The 10,651-nt window shown below is 37.6% G+C and overlaps 1 pseudogene; it reads left to right on the top strand.

Moving 5' to 3' along the window:
* The first annotated feature begins 6,573 nt into the window (after positions 1 to 6,573).
* On the top strand, positions 6,574 to 10,212 carry LOC132553168 (uncharacterized; annotated as a pseudogene).
* Positions 10,213 to 10,651: the final 439 nt, after the last annotated feature.

The raw sequence follows: 10,651 nt of genomic DNA, 5'->3' as shown, positions 1-10,651 counted from the left end.
GCAAAACTAGCTTTTTACTGTAGCGTCCTATTGATTTATTCAAGAATCGGCAAAATTTAGTAGAATATACTCATACTACACTGGAGCATACCAGTTACATGTGAGAATGGTACAGAGTCATGCAAACATTTCGTTGTGTGTTATAAAGTTTTCCATTCCGTTGTAAAATCATGATACGATCAGAAACTGTGAATTGTTGTCACATGTTAAAGGACCATTTGTAACATCAAACTACAGTAAACCTAGCTGTCACTCCAATGAAATTTTAAACAAATAGATAAAAGATAAGAGATGAAACCTAACATCTGTTGAACGACTTTAACATAGTTTGTGCATAACATCTGAGAGATAACTTCACTGATATAAGCTATCGACGATTTATTTAACTTTCGGTGAGCCAAGTGTATACTGATTTTAAGCTTGAAAAAAAAATGTGATCTGGGTCCACTAATATCATACCCACAGGGTACGCCATGGATTGGTAACCATATGTATTATATCACACAGTTTTCAAGCCACCTCGACCAATGCATCAAACAAGTTCTAGATGTATGTCACCATAGCACAGCATGAAATCGGGTCTTAATATTATATTAATGTTAGTAATCATTTTAGATATGGAGAAACCGTTGATTTTTATTTTTTTTCATCCAAGATGGCCGCCAAACTACTTTAACAATTCATGTCGATAGCATACCCTTATTGAGTTATGTTGTCTTTTGTTCTATTTCCAGTTATTATTTGGAATAATAATTTCTTCAGTTAACGCTTGTTAATGAAAACAATTTTGTCTGTCTTAACATATTAATGATAACTTGTTTATATAAATGTTTTGATAAATGTTGAAGGAAGATCTCTAGGTCTATTTGTTACATAAGAATAGGTTTTACTTACATAGATAATATGATGTATATTATTATAATGATAAGTCTATCGTGCACGTGGCCATGTGATTAGCGTTCCTGACACTAAATTATTACTCTAATAGCTGGTAAGATTCGATTTTCGTTGGGGATTCGATATTTGTTTGTGTACAGCTCCAGCAACTTTAACCATTATCTTTACCTGGGATGTCTTAGATTTGCATTCATTAAACGAGACACAAACTAACATCACTACTGATTTGACAGTTCTTTATCTGAATAACAAGTAAAAACAGTTGCTTTGATCAGACAGTCTATGAAATTGGTCGAAAACTGTTTACAATATGCAAACTCTGAGAAACTCTGTTCATGCCCTGTGCAAACCAGTTTATGCCAACTTGGTAAACGGAAACATTGGGACTGGTGTGATGTCTCTGATGGGAAACACATCATTATAATTCTCAGTGGTCATCTAAATGGCCCTGTTAGAGCTACTATGTGACTGGCTAGAAGACTGTGGATGGACATTCGCAATATCACAAGCTTAAGTAATCTCGTAGAGTAGAACACAGACTTTCGCAAACCATTTAATCTGGGAGAAAACTATCTGATCCGTTGACTGTATGTGTTCTTTATGACATGATGAAGGATGTCTTCGACGTTTATGATGCAACGTGTAAAGAAAATCTGTATAACCTTGGCGAATGATGAATAATGTCCTACTTCCGGTCTAACATGTCTTGAGCGTCTGTCCAAGTGTGCGCAGTCATGGGTTTGTCCCTTAGCTGAGACAAACCAATACAAACAATAACATCATCCTTATTGTTCTCCACTTGATTTTCTGCATTTGGTAGGCTGTGATAACTGGTAAGTCATACATCATAAATTAGGTACACGTACTTCATGTCTGATTGTCCAAGCGCCTTCCATAGGTTAGATATGAATGGATTAATAATAAACTTTATTTATTTTACAACAATTGCGAAGCAAGTTTTTCCAACTTATATGAATCACTCTTGTTGGCTCGGATGGAAGCGCGCGAGGGGTCTTAGTGTTGGAGTAAACCAGAGTACCAGGGGAAAACCCACGTGATCGGGCAGGTAACCCCCATACGTTTTCACATCCATTCCGGGAATCGAACCCCGAGGCGAGTGCGTTACCATTGCACCACCCGACCACCCGACCACCCAATGGATTTCAATCACACTTGGTATCTTACTATCTTTCAGTCTGAGTTTGACTACCGACGTCGTTCTATGACGTTTATGCATAACTAATTAGTGATTGATTAGACCTCTGGTTCGCCAAATTAGATTAGATTAGATGAATTACTGACTTTAAACCTTTATCTTTTCAATGTGATATTAAATTACTCTCTAAACTCTTCGTCCTCCTGTTTCAAATCCTCAGTTCTGTATTTTAACGTTTTACGTTACTGATATTCTACCATGTGTACGTTGTAAGTTTTTACTTAAAATCTATCTTCTGTATTTCTGATGGGAATACCTCTCACAATTTCTGTTGATTTTTTTTCGGTAACATTAATAGTTTTTGCCGTATTGACCGATAAAATTTGTTTTAACTCAAAGTCATTTACATTTAAAACGTGAGTTACAAAGTGATAGAAACGTTATGTCAAATATGAAAATAATATTTGAAAAAAAAAATGAATATTTATTACCATGACCCAAATATCCCTGTTCCGTTTTCAACTTGAAAATGACACCAGGAAGCGTTCAAAATATTGCTAACGGAGGAGAAAGACTGTTCCTTACAGCAAAATTCACACACATAACGATAATACACTTCTGATTTTTAAAAAATTATTGGTCTAAACGGCCCATCAATATTTGTATTAAATAAGTAATATTAGCCAATTCTTTACATTAACATATTGCAGATATTATATACAATCCGATATTTGTTGACGACACCAAACTTTTTTATTCTTTCATTTCCCAACACTGGCATGAACTGCGTGGGCTAGGCGCTAGAAGATACGAGTCAGCTTTCATGCTGCTGACTTTCTGTAACAAGTGGCATATGCTTTGTAATCGGCCAGTACATCCGGCGGCAGATGAAGTGAACAGAGCCTTATGACAACGTAAAAAGATCTTTTAGTTAAGACAACGGATTTACTTTTTCCTCTGTTACTCGTACAGCAATAGATTCGCATTCTCTGCACGTAACGTGAGTCGCCCTGGTAACAGGAAATACAAGGCGGGCAAGTTGATGGACCCAAGGGGTTCCATTGGATCTGTCTTTACAGGTAATCCATTTTCCAACTAATCGTCTCCACGTATGCATACCTGTCAATCCTAACGCTATCATCAACATTTTGAAGGACATTATTTTTTTGCTGTTCAGTCCGTTTAACCTTAGTTTTATGATAGTAACTGTTATTGTTGGGGAGAGAGTTAATGCTGTATGAATTGCCGACTTTCCAAGTTATACTTTCCTTTTAAGGACTTTGGTTAAACTTTTCTTTCAAAACCATTTCTCTTATTCTTTGTAGTAACTAGTCATGTGACGACATGGATTCATGCGTTATAACTTTCAAACAAACATTCAAAGTCTCACCAACGAACAAGTATTACATGCACGCTTTATACATATATGCAGACGAAACATTCTAATTTCCATGATTGTCCAGAATTCAATTCCAAATTGAAAAATTAGGTAGGTCATCCATCAGGTCGCTAGTGTTGATAAGATATATACCAAATATGGTTATCAAAGGTTGGTCTTTGGAGGTCGCGATATGGGTAAGACTGTCAACAGAAACAAGTTATAAGTAATTAGCTGACATTCAGTTCAAGCTGGTAAAAATGCACATCTTGACGGCGGAGTGAGGTCATTTGACGAGTAGCATAAGGAGGTCACTTGACGAGTAGCTTAAGGAGGTCACTTGACGAGTAGCGTAACGAGGTCATTTGACGAGTAGCATACGGAGTTCATTTGACGAGTAGCATAACGAGGTCACTTGACGAGTAGAGTAATTAGGAGATCACTTGACGAGTAGCGTAACGAGGTCACTTGACATATAACGTAACGAGGTCACTTGACGAGTAGCGTAACGAGGTCACTTGACGAGTAACGTAACGAGGTCACTTGACATATAACGTAACGAGGTCATTTGACGAGTAGCGTAACGAGGTCATTTGACATATAACGTAACGAGGTCACTTGACGAGTAGCGTAACGAGGAGATCACTTGACGAGTAACGTAACGAGGTCATTTGACGAGTAGCGTAACGAGGAGGTTATTTGACGAGTATCGTAACGAGGAGGTAATTTGACGAGTAGCGTAACGAGGTCATTTGACGACTAGCGTAACAAGGGGGTCATTTGACGAGTAGCGTAACGAGGAGGTAATTTGACGAGTAGCGTAACGAGGAGGTCACTTGACGAGTAACGTAACGAGTTCACTTGAGGAGTAACGTAACGAGGTCACTTGACGGGTAACGTAACGAGTTCACTTGACGAGTAACGTAACTAGGTCACTTGAGGAGTAACGTAACTAGGTCACTTGACAAGTAATGTAATGAGGTCACTTGACGAGTAGCGTAACGAGGAGGTTATTTGACGACTAATTTGATGAGTAGCGTAACAGGTCATTTGGGCGTAACGGTCATTTGACGAGTAGCGTAACAAGGGGGTCATTTGAGGTAATTTGACGAGTAACGTAACAAGGTCACTTGACGAATAACGTAACGAGTTCACTTGAGGAGTAACGTAACGAGGTCACTTGACGGGTAACGTAACGAGTTCACTTGACGAGTAACGTAACGAGTTCACTTGAGGAGTAACGTAACTAGGTCACTTGACAAGTAATGTAATGAGGTCACTTGACGAGCAGCGTAACGAGGTCACTTGACGAGTTGAGTCAAAGGTAACTCGAACGAGTCTTTATTAACCTAATAAGACACAACTATATATTTCTGTTTTTTTTCTTTCTTAATGTATTTTGAAAGGGAAGCCAGCACGAAACACGAGTATATGCAGTTACATGAACTATAGATCTGTAATACATGTAACTACAGTTTACTACAGCTTTTCATTGTTTGAAATTTAGTGACAGCAAATGTCATAATATGCCACGATTAATTGTTACATAACGTGCATTTGCACAACAACATCTCAGCATTAAACTAGATTGATTCTGGTGTTCCTATTTTTATCAATACGTCCTGGATACAGTATAATTCTCTTATTTACAGTACGACTGTTGACACATGTACACACATATAGAACCAAGCACACGTGTCATCGTTTATAAATACCCCCGTTATAGAACAATACGATGCAACGTTATAAAAAAAAATCCCTGTATGGTTATATTCCATAGTTATTTCAGTACAGTAACAGCTGTTTTAACTACGAATAAGTGCACGTATCCAGATCAAGAGATGTACGTACACACAGATATCACAAATATGTCATAATATATTAGTACAGTATGAGATGGATACTTGTATAACGAAGTACGGATACTTGTATAACGAAGTACGGATACTTGTATAACGAAGTATGGATACTTGTATAACGAAGTATGGATACTTGTATAACGAAGTATGGATACTTGTATAACGAAGTATGGATACTTGTATAACGAAGTATGGATACTTGTATAACGAAGTACGGATACTTGTATAACAAAGTATGGATACTTGAATATCGAAGTACGGATACTTGTATAACGAAGTATGGATACTTGTATAACGAAGGATGGATATTTGTATAACGAAGTACGGATACTTGTATATCGAAGAACGGATACTTGTATAACGAAGTATGGATACTTGTATAACGAAGTACGGATACTTGTATATCGAAGTACGGATTCTTGTATAACGAAGTACGGATACTTGTATAACGAAGTATGGATACTTGTTTAACGAAGGATGGGCATTTGTATAACGAAGTATGGATATTTGTATATCTCTCTGGATTCTTGTGCTCATAATTTATGGACGTTTTTTGTAATACAATAGACCTGTATTACATACAGCAGTTAAATGTTACATCTGTGTTCTAGTAGACTATAAACGCAATAGAGACCTTGCACAGTTAACATGATATCAGGCGTAGCAATATCCACATGTGCACATTTTCATGGTTCATGTAAATTCTGAAAGATGACGGTCTGTCAAGCCTTTTCCAGATTTCAGCAATAGTTTGACAACAAGTGCCAGTAAATGAAGATAAAAGGTGTACACACAGTTGTCAATGCCGATGAGGGCTTCATGTATCAGAGAATGCCAATGATGGTGTAATTATTAGACAATAGGCATTGCATCACCTTGATGTATTCCTACACAACAGAATTTGTTGTTTCTCGGCAGTGGTAATACCGCAATGCACGAGGCGAATGTTTTACGCTGCGTATTACGGTAATGTCGTAGAAGATCTTACTTTAAGATGACTACATGAAGGAATGCTGAATGTACTCTGCGTTGCAGTTTATCGGTGCACGTAATGTTGGCGCGATACGGTATTAAAAACGAATATTGGGAAATCCACAGAAAAGTATAACATTTATCAAATTAGTATTGTATATAAACTATTGGTTTATTGCGATCTTAGAGTGGGCCCACCAACGATACTGCGAAAAAGACACAACTTAGAGGGGGAAAACATTCAGTGCCATGAAAATGATTAAAAAAATACCAGGCATGAAGTTTTGCAGTGATGAACCATACTTTTTCCGATGGCGCGGATGAATGAGATTCTCAATGATAACATAATGCATGCTAACGAGTGTGGCCAATCTAGTGAACAGGACCTATCAAAGGTATTGGGATTCATAGTTAAAGTTAGTTAATACATATGTTGCCTTTTTCAGCTGTAATGGCTTCACATTTCGTGAAAGGATTGTTTGGCGCACGCATGTGTAAGTGTAACTAAAATAGTCAAATATCGTAGTCATGTGGTAGTCTGTTACAAAGTGACGTCAGATAGATAAAATTATCTAGGGGCCAGAGGAGGGTACGTTTCAGTCAATTTTCTGACAAGAATGTGGCTATGCAACAGAATCTACAGAGTTGAAGAGAATGGTAAAGCAACAACAGGCACAACGAATTTGGAACAAAAGCGGAATGCAGAGTTCACCAAACATTTCCTTGTTGTTATCCTACCTGAAGGATCCCGCTAACTTTGCTATAAATTTGACCACAAAGACTTTTGAACTTTTGAAAGAAGAAATGCCAACACAATTTCTGAACAGTCTTTAAATGTTGTTGGGAGGGCCCTTTCAAAAGTCAAAAAGAAACCTACAACACAGCAACCAGCATTCCCTTCAGGGGCCTCTGATGTTGAGATGGTGTCCCGAATGCTGGGGCTGGGGCTGCGACTGGAGTCTAAAAGGTTTTGTGGGGTATGGACATTACGTAAAGTTGTGATAAAAAAGAAAATAGTTTCCGAGAAATTAAAGAAGTAGCAACATAAAACATATGTGAACATTGTATATATTGGCGGGAGTTACACCGTTTATACTTGGTTGTAATAAGAAGGATTTTGATATGCATTCGTATATTCTTAACACTACTTTTAGATAGCTCATGCGTGATGTCCGGGGACACCGATACCCTTGTGAGCGCTCAGGTGGCCTGATGACTTAGCGAATCATTCTCCTCTTTTGAAATCTACTATATAGTAATAGTTATACGGTTTCTAGATGGCTGATATGCTTTTTCTGTCTGGAAGGAAGTTTGTCACGGATTGTCTCCGTAGCAATACGTAATAGGGTTATTTTACAGGAGAAGGGAAATACCAAACCGCCAGTCCAGGATAATGATCTTGTAGCCGTTTCTGATGAGGTCAGAGATCACTTCGAGAAATCCGTCTTATGATCATCCAAGTGGATTACGTAACAAAAAGGAAGAATGGTTGGGAATGACTGGACCTCAGAACAAGTACAAGACAGGATCGAGGAAGATAGTAGAAAAAAGTCAGACGAATGAGTTTCAAAACAGAATTTGGATATAACATATTCGCATTGACGTGGAACTTTAAGTAGTCCTTTAAAAATCTAAGTTTTGCTAGGCGTCCACTTGAATACTAATACACTAACACACGTTCATGCATAATCAGAATTCTGGAAAATTACGTAAAACATCATTACGCATGCATGTACGTACCCACTTCAGATATTAATTATAACTTGATAGCATCAAATGCCTGTATCAAAGCAGGAGACACGTTAAGTGGCTATCTCTCAAGCACATGCATGCAGAGACGTGTGTAACATTGCATTATATAAATTACCTGTACATCACGATCCTCTGTATCTTATAATGCCTATTAGTATGTAAATAGTCTCTATCTATCCCTGCGCACAGACTGATTGAAAACAATAAAAAAAACTGCTTACAATTTACAAAAAGAGAAAAAAATATAACTAAATTTGAATATTAATCACTTCGCACTTCGTGTTTGTGCATACTTCTTTTTTTAATTAATTCGACAACACGTATAACTATTTCATTATATAATATGTTAAACAGTAATTGTTTGAAGAGATAGCTGTACCAACTTATCCCCATCACTACGTCTACCCCAGAAAGCAATTATAACCATGCCCATATACACCACAGTGTGCCAGTGCAGTAAAAGGGAATCCTAGGTAGGAGTCATGTTACAGGAATATGCATACACACATATATATACAGCTACATTTATATATACATGGGCAAAATAAATAGCTATTTCAAAACTTTTAGTATACTTAATGTATTTCTGGACAATGACACAACAAATGGCATAATTGAAATATAGATTACGGCAACACAGAATGTTATAGGTTTTGTGTTTGTGTTATATACAGCTAAGGCAGTTTAGAAGAAGCGGCCATATGTTCTGCATGACAGCCCCACATGATGGTCTAGTGGTAAGATGGTCCATAGAAAGATAACAAACCATTGACTTGCATGGTTTCTAAGCTGACATAGTCCCTCCATATTTACGAGTATCAGTACATACATCCTTAACATTAGGAAGAGAATGACATGATGGTCGATTTGCCTTTAGAGTTCACTTATAGACCTCGAATCATAACTTTTACAATCAGGTTTATTCCAATCATATATCCTGCCGATATCATATTTACTGCGGGAATATAAAGTACAAAGGAGTACTTTAGTAGTCCTAGTCTTTGGCCAGAAGCACGTTGGTGGCCATTCATACGTTCTATTGGATGGGGCTCGATATGTTTAAGGGGAGAAAAGTGATTAGGGTAAAATATGCGTTCTACCAAGACCAAAAATTGATAAATTAGATTTGCAAGGGGAACTTTTGGCATAAAAACCTATTTTCCTTCTTCAAGTGTCGCCAGTATTTGTGACACTGATTGCCGGCTGCATATCCTACATCAAAGTGATTGGAAGTTTGTCACTCATATTTCTGACACAGTTACCTCTCCCTCGACTTTTGACAATGTTTGCCCGATGGATGTATGCACGTATTTGGTATGGAGTGATAAGTGCGGGAAAACAAAAATACATGGTGTACTTCTTTGGGTCAATCAGATGTGTTCTCTTCCGGTTGTCCTACAAGACTGGCGGCGGGTTTTTCGTTCATCAGTAACGTAATCTGGCGGTTTTCTGACATTTTCAAGACATAAGGATGAGGACAAAGTAGAGACCCAGGTCAAAAGGTCAACCCTGTATGACTCCGTCGGTACAAATATATGATGATTCTTAAAGAGAGCTTGCATGGGCGCACATTGTTATTAACATGCAAAACCATAATTCTTAAACAATACCAAAACAATGGCGAAATGGCGAAATATGTCAATAAAGAATTATGATATGATCTCTCTCAGATTTTTCAGCAAGGGATTAAGCTATCTTTAAGTTACCTTTCTTCGAAGGGGATCCTGCTAGTAATATGACGAATACTTTAACAGGGAGTGAAATAATTATCGGATGGGCCAGGGTTATTTGTTTAGAGGTGACAGACGATGTAACATCTTCGCCGTCAAAACATGCCAAGATCGCGAGCTATTGCCATGTTATGGGGCTTCAATTTATAATGACTTGACGTATTCAAATGGTGTTGATTCTAGTATAGGTAAGCTGTTTCTTCCAGTCATGGAAAACGGCCGATTGCTTGATGGTCAGTTATGTTACTCGATATATACATGTATGATAGGCCGAAACAGTATCTTGTCAGCACAGAATTACGTGAGAGGAAGATTTGTGATTGGTATGTGGTAAGGTCAACAGCAAGTGATGTGATGAATTATGTTGGCTGCGCAAGTAAGAGGTCAGCACAGTATTATTCACGTGTGACATCCCTCAGTGAAGCTAGTTTGACCGCTGATAACTGTTGCGAGTATGACTATGAATGATAATGCTCAAGAATTCTAGAAACAATTTGGGAATTATTCACTTAACGTAAGGCATTTGAAAATATATGGATGGACATAGTTATGGGATTCTGTTCGATATCAATGCCTTGGTATGACCTTAATAGATAACATGTTGTGGATACAAAAATAAATTATGAGCATGACTGTTAATTTGTTGTCATTACTCTGTTCTTTATGATTTGGTTTAAATGCTACTATTGAGTATCTGGAGAAGGAAAGGGATGATGGATGTCTAGGTCGATTTATGTTTGATGTAGGGTTTCAAGAATCCGTGATTTGTCCCTATACTCTACACTGAAAGACGAAGCGAATCGAACACATGGGTAAGACCATGGCTACTGCATTAGCTTTCATACTCTCTGGTGTAATCACTGTTTTATAGAAGTATTCAAATGTGTCCCAAAGTGAATCTGGGGTA

The sequence above is a fragment of the Ylistrum balloti genome, unplaced genomic scaffold (genome assembly GCF_031769215.1).
Source record: "Ylistrum balloti isolate Yb309-2 unplaced genomic scaffold, AGI_CSIRO_Ybal_v1 Utg370302, whole genome shotgun sequence".
Lineage (NCBI taxonomy): Eukaryota > Metazoa > Mollusca > Bivalvia > Pectinida > Pectinidae > Ylistrum > Ylistrum balloti.
This window is presented reverse-complemented; position numbering and strand designations above follow the sequence as displayed.